Genomic DNA, 14849 nt, shown 5'->3' with positions numbered 1-14849 from the left:
ATAATTTTCCAAACTGATAAGCACTGTCCCATCAATATAAGTTTGAAGACAGAATTTCTTCTCTGGGAAAACTTTTGTTCATTTGTTTGCTTTGGTTTTGTTTCTTTGGCTTTTTGTTTGGTTGGTTTGATTTTGGTTTTTGTACTGCACCCCATGGTGATCAGAGCTTACTCCTAGATCTGTACTAGGTTTTATTGCTGGTAGGCTTGAAGGATCACACAGGGTGTCAATGATCAAACTCCAGTCAGCCATGTAAAAAGCGAGCACATTTCCTGCTGTACTATGTCTCTGACCCTTGTTTTATTTTTGTAGGCTAAAGGTTTTCAATTGATTGAATTAGGTCCTTGTACACTATCAAGGGTAGATTCCTCTAAAGTCTGATCACAGATATAAAGCATGTCTGCAAATTATAATCCCTGAACACCTACATTAATAACTGGGTACTTAGAGCATGATAAATAGTACTTCAGACAAATATAACTAATCTTCACACCATCTTTTTTTTCTGATTTGAATCTTCCAATATTTCTTTCCGGGAAGTAAGTCCTTGGGGTGATGGTGTGACTCCCGTAGTAAGGTACATGCTTTGCATGTGTTTGGTCTTAGGTTTGATTACTGGCACCATGTCCTCTCTCAGTACACCCCCACCTAGCATCCGTTGTTGGCAGCAAGGACTAACAGCCATGCACCACAAAAGACAAACAAATGCAAGCAGAGTGCCTCTGTACTGTTTGCAGTTCACTTTTATGCATTATAAAATGTTACTGCTCCCTGTTTTTATTTTTTTGTTGTTATTTTTTGTTTTCTTTGTGTTGGATGCCAAACCCAGCTGTGCTCAGGGATCTCTCTTGGTGAATTCTGTGGAACATTGGTGGGGGGACAATCACATTGGTGTGGAGTTGGTGTTGGAACATTGTATGCTCAAAATTCTATTATGAACAACTTTGTAAATCATCGTAACTTCATTAAAATATATTTATTTATTTTTAAAAGAAACTAAGGGGAAAAAAAGCAAGACCTTCAAGCTCCATCTGAGTATATGAAATTTAATTAATGTCCCAGACATAGGTTTAGTATGGTCTATCAACAGTCCACATTTTTTTGAGAAACTCTGGCTAATAAAAAATGATGGAACTAACAAGATTCTTAGACTCTGAAGCATGCTTGGTAAATATTTTAGTGTGAAAGAAAAAGAAAAAGATTTCTAGATGTGTGTGTTTTCTAAATACTAAAGAAAAGGCAACCAGATATAAGAACCACAAGGTTAACCAGATAATAAAAAGGTTAACCATATTCTTGAGGAACATTAACATTCTTTTGTTGCCATAACAAAATAGAATTTTCAACAAATGTTTTGTAATCTAATACAGGATCAAAATATTGGAATGAGATTATCTTAGGCCAGAAAGGCTTCCAAAAGTTCCTAGGTTTTTCTAAAGGGAGACAGAAATTTTAGCTTCATCATAAACAAAATGTATGGCATGCCTGGTAAACAAATGATCTGACTCAAGCTAAAGCAAGGTCTTTCAGATAAACTTTAGAGCATAAATCAATGCTTTGCCATCCATAGGATGTAAAGAAAGTCTATAGTTGCATTTATAAACACAGATTCCCACCTGGATTGGCTCCCACTTGGATTGGCTCTATAACTTTATGATTCTCCCTGTGAGTTGTTGGACCTTTTAGGACAGACCTAGGTTTGTGTTGTGTGTCACTATGCTGTTGTGAGCAGAAGTTGAGCTCTATGGATTTTTATTTCATCTTCATCTATAAAATTTGTATAAAAATATCTAACTTTTGGGTGGGGCAGAGAAATAATATACGGGTTAAGGTGCTTACTTTGCACATGGTACAGTTTGTTTAGATCTTCAGCATTCCTTTTGGTCTCCTGATCACCCCCAAGGAGTAATACCTGAGCACAGAGCCAGGAGTAAACTCTGAGCACCTGTGGGTATGGTCCCCAAAATGACAAAACCAAAAAACACCTAACTGAAAAATCTTTAGTATTAAACAACTCATTGCAATCACAATCACATTACAATCACATGTGTTCAATCCCTAGCACCCCATATATTACCCCGAGTCAATCAGGAGTGATCCCTGATCTTAGAACCAGGATTAATTCTTTGAGCCAGCCAACTGTGGCCCCCACAGCATAAAAAAAGATCATAAGTAAGAGAGATGAAAATGACAATTATTTGGAGACATCCTAAAGGAAAAGCACTTTCTAAAGTAAAACAAAACCCTCTCTTGAATCTTCTCATTGTTTACATGACACAAACATTGTTAATATTGCATCATTTTAATAAACTTTGGAGTGGACCAGGACCCTGGTAGGCATCATAACCGTGAGTTGGCAAATGCAAAGAATGACATTTCAAGACAGGGTTTTCAGCAGGTATACCCCTGAAATCTACAAAAATGTGCAATAGCAGCCACTGGGTTCTTCATGCCTAAATTATCATACACTGTTCAGGCTACAAAGGTTTTCCTTGAGATATATGACAGTCCTATTTGTGCTTTGGTGAAGACAGATGTTATTACCTACTTGGATAGTCAGGAAGAAAGCTCACTAGTTTTAGTGCCAAGACATTGACCTGGGATTCGAGCCTTCTAGCTCACTATCCCACATTTTCTTCTAACGTGGAATTATTACTGTCCTATAACTATGTTAAATATGCAGACTAAGTAGAAGCAGTACCCATATCTTTATCTACTGAGGCATTGAAATCAGTCAGCCCTTATTCTCCCTATAGCATTGCCCATTATTACCCATTCATCAGAGAGTTACTGCCTCCTACCTAGGAGTTTAACATGAATTCTTACTTAACTAGCAGCCAGTTTCAACATTCATTCATCTTTACCACAATAATAGGTTTTAATCACTGCATTAAATAGAACAATTTTCATGATAGTGCTGAATGAAAAGAATAACATAAAATTTTAATTACACACTTACTGAGTTCTATCGTGTGTTAGGACAAATTTCTGGGAACATAATATTAATGAGATACAGGTGTTGTTTTCAAAGAGCTCACGGTCTAAAAGGGAAAGTAAACACACACACACATACATACATACGTATATATACTTGGGTCACACCTGGTTGTCTTCAGGGATTACTCCCCGTTATGCATTCAGACAGCAATCACTCTTGGCAGGGATCAGGTGACCATTTGGAGGTCCAGCAATAGAACCCTGGTTGGCCACATGCAAGCAAGTGCCCTGTCCACTGTACTATCTCTTTGACCCCCTGAGGAATCACCTATCACACTTTTCATTTTGATCACTGCTCATTCTAGTGTTCTCATTTCTTCTCTCATAGTTTTTTGTGCTTTGCTCACCATCTGTGCCATTATGTCTTTGAGCTCATTTAACATCCTCAATATGGTATCACTGAAGTCATTCTTTATGCAGAAAAGTCATAAAGAGTTCACAGAGCTGGTTGGGATTGGTAGAATGTTCTGTGATATTATTTTAACTCATTGTGTTTGGGGGGCTGGAGCGATAGCACAGCAGTAGGGCGTTCCCCTTTCACTAGGCCGACCTGTGTTCGATTCCTCTGGCCCTCTTGAAGAGCCTGGCAAGCTACCGAGAGTATCGCGTCGCATGGCAGAGCCTGGCAAGCTACCCGTGGCATATTTGATATGCCAAAAACAGTAACAATAAGTCTCACAATGAGAGATGTTACTGGTGCCCGCTCAAAAAAACTGATGAGCAACGGGATGACACTGACAGTGACAGTGTTTGGGGTGCTTCTTCATAGCTTCCACATTGTGTTTATTGCACTCCTACTGTGGGGATAGTGAATCTTAGTAGCTAACCATCTTAAGAGTCTCCAAACAATTAGATGATCAACGGGACAACAGGTGATACAGGTAATATATATACACATATATATGCAGATATATATACACATATATATATTCTACTACTCAGACCTTCTATTGAGTAAATATATGTATATATTTTATGTGTATATAAAATATATGTATATATGCATGTATAAAAATATATACATATATTTGCTCAATAGAAGACCGAGGCAGCAGACTACTAGCAGCTAAGCAAAAGATCAGTAAGCTCTAACATGCGATGCAGTCAATGGCATGTGAGATCAATATATCTGCATGTTAGTCTTAGGTTCTGATAGAAATGACTTGCAACTTTTCTACCACTCTTCACTATCAGGACGTGACTGGTGTGCAAACATTCTAATGATGAAAATTTCTGCTCAGCGATGGTAGAAGTTAAGCAAATCTCCTACATTCTACAGAGGAATTCAGTCAGCCACAGTCATCCCATTGCTCATTGATCTGCTTGAGCAGGCACCAGTAATGTGTCCACTGTGAGACTTGTTGTTACTGTTTTTGGCATATCGAATATGACACAGGTAGCTTGCCAGGCTCTGCCGTGCGGGTGGGATACTTTCAGTAGCTTGCCGGGCTCTCCGAAAGGGACGAAGGAATCGAGTAAGGGTTGGCTGTGTGCAAGGCGAATGCCCTACTGCTGTGCTAAGACAAATAGAATTTAGAACCTTAAGGAATAAATTTTATTGAAAAAATAAAATAAAATGAGTTGTATAAAAGCTTTTTAAAAAAAGAGCAAAAATGCCAAAAAAAAGTCTAAAAGAAATGGACAATAGACTAGAGAACTATAGGATGAATTCAAGAAGAATATAGAACTCATCAGTGCCCTCAAAGACAAATTTGATAAAGGGTCACTGTAAAAAACACAAGTGCATACGCGGAAGTCTCTCTCTCTCTTTCTCTCTCTCTCTCTCTCTCTCATTTCTCTCCTCTGGTCTCTTTTGAGCTCTCTCCCAATCTCTCTTTTCAGAGCCCTTCTGCTTCTCTCTCTGGAGCCCTTCTGATCTTATGGTCTTAGTTTATATAGCAATCACATAGTGTGGTGATACAAAGGTGGGTTGAACATTAACAAATCATCAAATAGAGGTAAAGCCACTCCTCCAGGAGATTAACTCAAGGATAAAATCTCATTTAAAGAGATTACTCTGGATTACTAGGAGATCTACATGATCTCCTAGTAATGGATGGCCGCCCACCTACGAGATGGTCAGACTTCTTCGTCAAAACCCTGAACAAACAGTTTGAAGTTCTTCGTGTTCCTGGAGCGAGCAGATACCATTGGGCTACACTAGCATGAGACAGGGATGGAAGGAGATGTTACTGGCGCCCGCTCACTTGAACAAATCAAAGATCAATGGGATGACATGTGGTACAAGGGATACTAGTAGATCCACATAAGGGCGGGATCTCATCCAGGGTGTGTCACTTTCTTCTTTCCTCAGCTAGTAATTCACTTAAATAGTTGTAGTAAATCTACTTCTAATATTTTTAGCAATGTCATTCTGTATGAGCACAGTAAGAAATATATCAAACTTAAAGGTTGGTTCTTCCTGAGGACATCTCACCATATATTCCAGACCACAGTCCTCGGGCCAAGTTAGTCTTCCTAACCCCAGTAGGGTCTAATCTCATCATTACTTTTGGATCATGACAGCCTTTGTCCATGACCATGCTCTCAACTTAGAGTTGAGTATTGTGGCGCTTTGGCCTGGCCCATTTTGGTGCCAGGGTAGCTCACAGCTTGCTCTGGGTTCATTCAGTCCCTTGTCGGGACCCTGCTTTTGGGGTGCTAGGAACTAAGGGCAACTGAGTCAAGAAAGCAGATGCCCAGGAATAAGTATTATTCGAAGTCAATCAACTCCCAAGTTACAAAACATAATATTAACTGTCTTCCTATGTCCATACAGAAAGGACTTTGCTTTGAGGTAAGCTTATGTAAAAGATATAACTTACAAGTTCAGTGTCCTTAGAAGGATTTGATCTCACAAGTTAACAGAATCTGATTAGGAAAAAGCTGATTAACTGGTTAGGAAGGAGGGTGCAGAGAAGAGTCCACAGGTAAACAAAGGAATGGTAGTAACTCAGGAGTACTGTGATTCACCAATCACAGTACTTGATAAACCTAAGTTTCCTGTGGCAAGGCTGAAAGGACAAACCCAATGTTATCCTACAGATCACTGGTTGAAAAAATCTTACATATGAATTTCCTAAAGTGCGGGGGGTGGTGCAGGCACCCAGATTAAAAGACCCAAAGAATCCCAGCAAAAATAAGCTCAAGTAGAAAACATCCAAGAAACATTGTAATTAGGATGACAAAAGCCAAAGACAGAGATAGACTATTTAAAGTAGCCAGATCAAAAAAGGAGCTAAGATACAAAATATTAGTATACAGATATGCAAAAAAAAAGTATATGAAATTCACAACTGGTCTCAAAAAAAGTGACTCTGAAACAGAAAAAAAAGGTGAGATATTGTAAAAAGAATGAAACTGAACCTCATCAAGAATATGCTGTCTAGCTAAATTATCATTCATATTTGAAAGAACGATGCAAAACTTCGTGGACAGGATAAAACTTATGAATTCATAGCCTTGAAACCCATTGATAAAGGAGACACTTTAAAAGACAAGAAAAACTTTTCTATATTTTGCCATTGACTTGTTGGACACAGAGCGGGACAGAAGCGACTCCATCATGCCCAGTTCCTGCTCCACATTCTGTTTTACTTAAACATTTTTGTTTTTCTTAACACCCCCGCTTCTCCCCCTGGCCATCTGGGAGGGAAGGTCGTTTGGGCTGAAAACTCAGCCTTTGGCGAATAGTTTCATAACTGCTATTCACTGTCTATAGAAGCCACCCAGACACAAGCAGGGTGGGTAGCTGCCAGAATGCTCTGAAAACATGTCTAGGTCACCTATCCTAACTGTTTGTACTATTTGAAAGTAGGTTTTCTTCTGAATCATGAAACTTGCATTTTCACTTATGTTTTTGTTAAAATTTGTACGTGCGGGTTAGGATGTAAGCAGATGTAAGCACTGACTATAAAATTTGCAGTTTTTCCCTTGCTCGGGGTCCTGCTTGGGCCTGTGTCCCTAGAAGCTTGACCCCAGCTAGCTGGCTTAATAAAATCCGCTTGTGTGTTGCATTATTGGCTGAACTCTTTGTGCGAGTTCAGAGAGGGGGATATTATCGACACCAGACCCTAACATCAGACTATAGCATTTACTCAGTGAACTTATTGTTGCCATTTACTAGATTTAAAAAGGTCTGTTTATTCTTAACTGGCTAAGGGTTTTTTATTTTTCAATAATAAATTATCATTTATTTATATTGCATGTTCTGTATTTATTCAGGTGGCATTTTTATATCCATGAGAATTTTTATTACATCTTTTAGTTATTAATAAAAATACTTAAACATCATCTACAAAATATATTATTTTCTAACATGCAGTTAATATTCCCTTTTTAGGATATAACACATTTTTATATTCAGACTATCCTCTAAAGTTTTAAAAATTCTCCTTTTCTCATTTGTTTTGTTTTGTTTTGTTTTTGGTTGTCCTAGGAGCATTTTATTGGGTCTTTACTGTAAAAGGCATTTGAAGGATATATTTAGAATAAATTGAAAGATTAGTATGCACTAAGATGAATGGAGGTCTTTATAAATTCTGAAAAAGACAATAGTTAGAAGAATATTTGAGATATATGAAGCAGGTGAGATTTTAAAAAAAAAAAAGACAGAAAACCACTCCCCAAACTCCCAAAATAACATGATAGGGTGCAGCTAAGATGGCACAGAGAAGTTGGAAAATGGAAAAGATAATTTTTTTCTGTAATTTTTCAAAAGTACCATTTCTTGTAGTGGTTGGATAAAATGTTAGAAATTATCTATTTTGTGTAAATATTAAGTGGCTTAGCATATAAGTATTTATACTACTCATTTAAAAAATTATATACCTGGTTAAAAAAGAAAGAAAAATAAAATTATTTTTATTACATTTCCACTGTAGAATCTCCTGCCCCCGTGCCAGTCTGTCTTCACTGTGGCCCCATCGGAGGAGGGTGGGTTGAGTTTTCCTCAACCCACCTCAAGCAGAGCCCCAGCACCTGAAAACTTCCAGAACCAGACACAGCCATGCTCAAGGCCACTCTCCACACGTTCAGATGAGCCTCGCTTATGGAGGAACCAACAGAAGAACCCAGATATGCGGTACCAGTGGCTGAGATCTCCAAGCCTGCTCAGATCAGAACTGGGCCTCCTCCACCCAGGTCCCCCATTTTCCAGTAGCTTGGCAGCCTCACCCACAAACCACCCCTGTTACCATGTAATCTCATCAATAGCCAAGAACCAGAGACTATAAAACAAAGCTCCTGGAAGAGAGCAATGCAGAATCTCGCTCTTCAGAGGCTAGCAAGCTACTTGTAGCATACTAAATATGCCAAAAACAGTAACAATGATGGGCCTCATTCCCCTGACCCTGAATGCAACAGGGACAAATGGAGATGTTTTCTGGTGCCTGCTCAAACAAATAAATGAACAATGGGATGACAGTGATACGGTGACACTTTTTCACTGATTTATAATTTTGTGGAATTTCACGAGTTTAGCTTTACTCATTTATATGTGTATAGGTGTCAACACTTCCACAATAATAAAATAGAGAGATAAATGGAGAAAGATTGCTGTCATGTGTGGGATATAAAGAAACATAGTAAGGGAATAACAAAAGCAAGCAATAGGAATTTTGTTTGTGAAACAGATAGGTTTGGGAGAATGGCTGGCAAGACCCTTGGAACACTGGTGAAGGGCAGTAGGCACTCTGGTAGCTGGTAGAGTATTGAAGTAATGGATACATGGAAAATATAAAAAGGAATGGCAGAGATAGTAAAAAGGTTAAGGTGTTTTCCTTGTACATGGCAGACACAGGTTTGATTCCCAGAATCCCATATGGTCCCCTGATGCCTGCCAATAGTGTTCCCTAAACACATAGCCAGGAGTAAGCCTTGAGCTCTGCCTGGTGTGACCCTAAAACAGAGGAAAGGAAATGAGGGAGGGAAGGATGAAGGGAGGAAGAGAAAGAAGAGAAGTATAATTAACAATAATGTAAATCATGATAACTCAATAAAAATTATAAAAGGTGAAGGGAAAGGCAAAATCCTAAGCAATTATATGAGCTCGCTTCAGAATCCTAAACCAGAGTCTGACAGATGCTGGCTTGAACTGGCACCTTTTTGATCTTTATAAATTTGGAGGTTACTTCTGTCTGCTGAGGAAACCTATTGATGTGCCTGGAACTTCCCTGTCCCAATGAGTCATCTTCAGGATTATAAATATTCTAAATGCTCACCACTTGAGCTACTGAGCACTTGGATATGGCTAGATTGATAAGGAAAACAAAGGCTTTATTTTATTCTGTTTTTCACTGTCGCTACTGACAATGGCATTTTACAGGAAAGAACTGCAGCAAGAAGATGAGTAAGTCTTTAAGAGCATGGCCTGTGGGGGGCGGGTGGGGGGCAGCTGGAGGTGACTGTGGGGAAGAGCTCTCCTTTTGCTCTGGTCTTCCTCCAGGGCATGTGCCATCACATGCTCTCCTAGAGTAGACACTGGGATGCTGAGAAAAACAGGGTCAGGTAAACAGTCTGGACCTCCCCATACCTATAAGCCACTGTCTTCAGCGATGCTTCTTTCCTCGGAGTGATAAAATTAATAGAGTCTGGCAAGGTATCGTTATGGAAAGGTGCCAGGCAGTCTGCTGTGAAAGAAAAGCGGTAAGTTGCCCAAATAGCCCCAAGGGCCAAGCTCTCAAGGTCATATGCAGGAAGTATGAACTGGACATGAGGAAATCTCTGATCCAGTCCCAGACTACAATGACTCTGGGATCTTGAGTATCTCGTTCATGCTCCCTAGGTCTCAGTTTCCTTTTCTGCAACTGGAGGTTGTATTGTATTTTGTTACCCAGTTTTGAGCTTTATGAGAATACCTTACTCCCAGAGACAGCCATTTAGACAGTGAAGGAGAGTCGAGAGATTTATTTCTAAATGTGAAGCACAAGGCAAAGCTAATTTAGCAGAAAATGAAAAATGGGAATAGTTGAAAGTACATGGTGTACTTGGTGATAAGCAAGTGTTCTGGGTGAATTTAGCAATAGTAAGAAGGAAAAAAAAAGATGAGATTACAGAGGAGAAGGGGAAATCTGACAAGGAGCTGATAAAAGAAAGTGGAGGACAAAGAAGGCAGGAACCATTAATAGATAACAGATAAATAAGAGAATTATCAGTTATGTAAGTCAGTGAAAGGAGAAGAAGGAATCATCAGATCTCCACAAACTGTGGGGTAATTTGACCTTGGATAATAAATGGCATAGTTTGCTGTTCATCTTACTTCTTAGCCAACATCTATAAGAACCAAGGAGGAGAAACTCCTGTGAAAACAGTTTGACTATATTTCAGCAATAAATAGCTAGTAAGCACTGAATCACAGTGGCTCTCGATCCTGGCTGAAATTCAGAAATATCTATGGAACTTAAAAAATAGAAAATTAAAGATTTATGTCCAGGCACTTTCCCAGAAACCCTCCCTCCATTAATTTTTTAAAAAATTTTATTGAAGCACAGTGATTTACAAAGTCATTCATAATAGAGTTGTTTCAGGCATACAATGTTCCATCCCCAATCCTACCACCAGTGTCCCCCTCCCTCCACCAATGTCCCCAGGTTTATTGCCACCCTACCAGCCTGCCCCTTTGGCAGGAATACCATAAATTAATTTCATATTATTTGCTCCAACTATACTTAAAGGAATGTCAAATGGAGTTATCAGAAAGTAAATCAGTAAAAGTCAACTTGTGATGATTGATTGCTAGGTGGTTTGAACCAATGTAAATAAGAGGCTAATTCATAATTGAAAAAATATAAAATATTTTAGCAAGCTAGGAGTAAATATAACTTTCTTAACTTAGTAAGGAAAAATACATGCACCCTTGGTGAGTGCCATTCCCAATGCCACATGTTGGGAAGTTTGTCCTGTTCTCTAGAGAAATGTAACATTTCTTGCAAAGCTTGTTTCAAGGTTATGAATCCTTTAAGCTATTTAATGTCCACAGGACTCTGTATTGTGCCTTCAAAGCTGAATAATCTAGCTGGATAGATTATTGATGAGGTATTTAATTTGTTGAGTTTTTAATCAAACTCTATAGTCTACTGGCTTGCAGAGTTTCGCTTGATGGATCTTCTACACATGTTATGGGCTTTCTTTTGCAGACGAGCTCTTTTTATGTTTTGTTTTGTTTTGTTTTGTTTTGAGTCTACACCTGGCAGTTCTCAGGGGTTACAGCAAGTTTGTGTTCAGGAATTACTTTTGGTGGGGTTCACGGGAACATAAGGGGTGTTGGAAATTGAACCCAGATTGGCTACATGTCAGTAAAGCATTCTGCCCTTTGTACTATCACTCTGGCCCAGTAAATATTTTGCTGCTGCTTAAAGTATTCTGTCTCCATCTTTGGAGTTTGTCATTTTAAGTGCAATGTGTCATGAAGTTTTCCTACTTGAGTCTATTTTCACCTGGATCCATCGAGCTTCTTGGATCTCAGTTCCTGTAATTCTTCAACTTTGGGAAATTCTTTTTATCCCCCTTAATTTAATTTAAAAAGATTTTTATTGAATCACAGTGAGATACACAGTTGCAAGGTTTTTCATAATTGTGTTTCAGTTATACAATATTTCAGCACCCATCCCTCAACCAGTGTACATGTCCCACCAACTTTGGGAAATCCTTATCAATTATTTATTTTTTTAAATTTAATGTAATTTTTATAAAGTTGTTCACAATAATTTATTACGTGTAATATTCCAACACCAATCCCACTATTGTCTCTCCATCACACTTGCCTTCCTGCTCTCCAGTGACTCCAGTGATTCTTCTATTGTTCCTCTTGAACACACCCCACAGTTCTCTGGTATGCTGTTCATTTCTTTTCAGACTGTTTTCCAACTTCTGTTATTTCCTAGTGGTTTCCTCTTCATCTTGGGGCTCCTTGATTTTTTTTTTTCAGGGAGATGGGAAACAGCCACACCCAGTTGTTCTTGGAGATTGTTCCTGGATCTGTTCTCAGGGATCACTCCTGGTGGGCTAGGGGGACCATATGTGGTGCCTGATTTAAACCAAGGTTGACCGTGCACAAGGCAAGTGCCCTCCTCACTGTTTGATGGCTTGGATTCCAGCTCCTTGATCTTTTGCTCAGCTTCTGTTATTCTGCTATTTAGAGCTTTTAATACATTTTTAAAAATATTACCTACCATGCTCTTTTTTGTCATTCTAATTGTAATAATTTTTTCATTTTCACTCTTGTATGTTCTTGTGGTTTGCTGACTATTTGTGCCATTGTTTGAGCTCATTTAACATCCTTATCATGGTGTCACTAAAGACATTGAGGATTTATTTGTGTTATTTACGTCTTCAGTGATATTATTTTTCCTGATTGAGCTTTGTTGGCTTCTATATGTTTTCTGCATTGGTTTTATAGTGGTTTTTCTTTTTAACTGTGTTGGAGCTGTCTTTGTAGTTAGAGCCCCTGGAAGATGCTGAGGGATTAGGCTGGTAGAACTCTCTTTCTTTTCTTCCTGTCTTCACTCAATGACTGGAAAGCTTCACTCAATAACCAAAAGAATAAGTGTGAGCAGAATGTAATTTGTTGAGTATATCTTCATGTGACCACATAAGCAGACATGTACTTTAGGAGTTGTGGTGTGGACCCACTTATATAGCAAAGGTTTAGTGCAGAGTGCTGCTGGGACCTAGCCAGAAGGAAGGGCCCTTACCTCCCATTTTGAAGGCCAGTGACAAGCCTCATACATCTCACCTGGAAAGGCAGAGCAGAAAGCAGAAGGTCAGGAGCTGAGATGTGTGTTGCTTTATTTGGGCTGAGTAACTGTGGTAATGAAAAGTGTTTAATTTTCTTTTCTTTATTCTCTCTCTTTTTTCCCCCATTTTGGGCCATACCCAGCAATGCTCAGGGGTTACTCCTGGCTCTGCACTCAGGAATTACTTTTGGGACCATAAGCTCGTGGGACCATATCGGATGCTGGGGATTGAACCTGGGTCGGCTGCGTGCAAGGCAAACACTCTACTCACTGCACTCTTGCTCTGGTCCCAAAAAGTGTTTAATTTTCATGCACTGTTGAGACCCTCTGGTGTTTTGAGTGCCAGGCTTTGTACTAAAGGTTGACATATAATAAGAACAAGACAGACACAACCCTATTTCTTGACAGTACATGTAATCATAAAAATAATAAAGACTGGTTGATTTTTAGAGTATCATCTTTATATCATACTTGAGGAAATGATAGTCATGCAGGTGGTTTATTTCCAGTTCTATTCAAAGAAGAGTCCTAAGTGCAGGACTCAGCTTCAAGGTCAAGCCTCAAAGCAGAGTACACCTCCATACAGCACTGATTGTGTTTTGTTCTTTTTGATACACATGTCAATCTCACTGTGTGAAATGACATCTCATTGTTTTGATTTTCATGTCCCTGGTGATGATGGAGATCAGTATTTCAAAAGCCTATTGACTATACATCTTCTTAAATAAGTTTCTTCATCTCTTCTCCCCATTTTCTACGAGGTTTTTGTTGCGGTTTCAAAGTTTTGTATGAACTAAGAAAATAAGCTTCCCAAGCTGTGTGTGTGTGGGCAAAAGTGCAAAGGGAGGCTAGTAGGGAAGTGTTCATGATGACTATATTGCATGCTGGGATCAAACCCAGGTTAGTCGTGTGCAGGGGTAACACCCTACCCACTCTACTATCATTCCATCTCCTTGAATAAAATTTTAAAACAAACAAACATAGTGATTTCTTCTTCAAAAGCACACCACCAAGACAACAGTAGAGAGAAACAAATATTCTGGTAGAGAATGTGGTATTGGTGCATCATGCATTAAATCTTATCATTAAAAGTATTATTAATCACAGAACCTCAAATTAGGAAAAAACATTTTTGATTTTTGGGTGACAATCGGTGATGCTCAGAGGTTACTACTGGCTCTACACTTAGGAATTAATGGTGGAGGGTGTGGCGTTGATGCACCATGTATAAAACCTTATCATTAAAAGTTTTATAAATCTCAGGATTGCTTGCTCCGCTTCTTTGAAGAATGCCATGGGTATCCCCATAGGGATCGCGTTAAATCTGTATAATGCTTTGGGGAGTATTGCCATTTTGACAATGTTGATTCTCCCTATCCATGAGCAGGGGATATTTTTCCATTTCCTCATGTCCTCTTTTATTTCATGAAGTAGCGTTTTATAGTTTTCTTTGTAGAGGTCCTTTACTTCTTTAGTTAAGCTGATTCCAAGGTATTTGATTTTCTTGGGCACAATTGTGAATGGGATTGCTTTTTTCATGTCCCTTTCCTCTGTCTCATTGTTTGCATATAGGAAGGCCATGGATTTTTGGGTATTGATTTTATAGCCTGCGACTTTACTGTATAGGTCAATTGTTTCTAAGAGTTTCTTACTAGAGCTTTTAGGTTTCTCTAGGTATAGTATCATATCGTCTGCGAATAGTGAGAGCTTGATTTCTTCCTTTCCAATCTGAATCCCCTTAATATCTTTTTCTTGCCTGATGGCTATTGCTAATACTTCCAGTACTATATTAAAGAGAAGTGGTGAGAGTGGACATCCTTGTCTTGTCCCCGATCTCAGAGGAAAAGCCCTTAGTTTTTCTCCATTGATGATAATGCTCGCCATAGGTTCATGGTAGATGGCTTTGACTATCTTGAGAAAAGTTCCTCCAAAACCCATTTTGGTGAGAGTTTTTATCATGAATGGGTGTTGGATCTTGTCAAATGCTTTTTCTGCATCTATGGATATGATCATATGGTTTTTATCTTTACTTTTGTTGATGTGATGGATTATGTTGATTGATTTCCGAATGTTAAACCAACCTTGCATCCCTGGGATGAATCCCACTTGGTCATGGTG

The 14849-nt window shown here is 38.8% G+C and overlaps 1 pseudogene; it reads left to right on the top strand.

The window, feature by feature from the left end:
• Nucleotides 1–4087: 4087 nt before the first annotated feature.
• LOC129403082 (small nucleolar RNA SNORA53) lies at nucleotides 4088–4214 on the top strand (annotated as a pseudogene).
• The last annotated feature ends 10635 nt before the right edge of the window (nucleotides 4215–14849 follow it).

The sequence above is a fragment of the Sorex araneus genome, chromosome 2, assembly GCF_027595985.1.
Source record: "Sorex araneus isolate mSorAra2 chromosome 2, mSorAra2.pri, whole genome shotgun sequence".
NCBI lineage: Eukaryota > Metazoa > Chordata > Mammalia > Eulipotyphla > Soricidae > Sorex > Sorex araneus.
The sequence above is the reverse complement of the archived record's forward strand: the minus strand, read 5'-3'. Positions and strand labels throughout refer to the sequence as shown.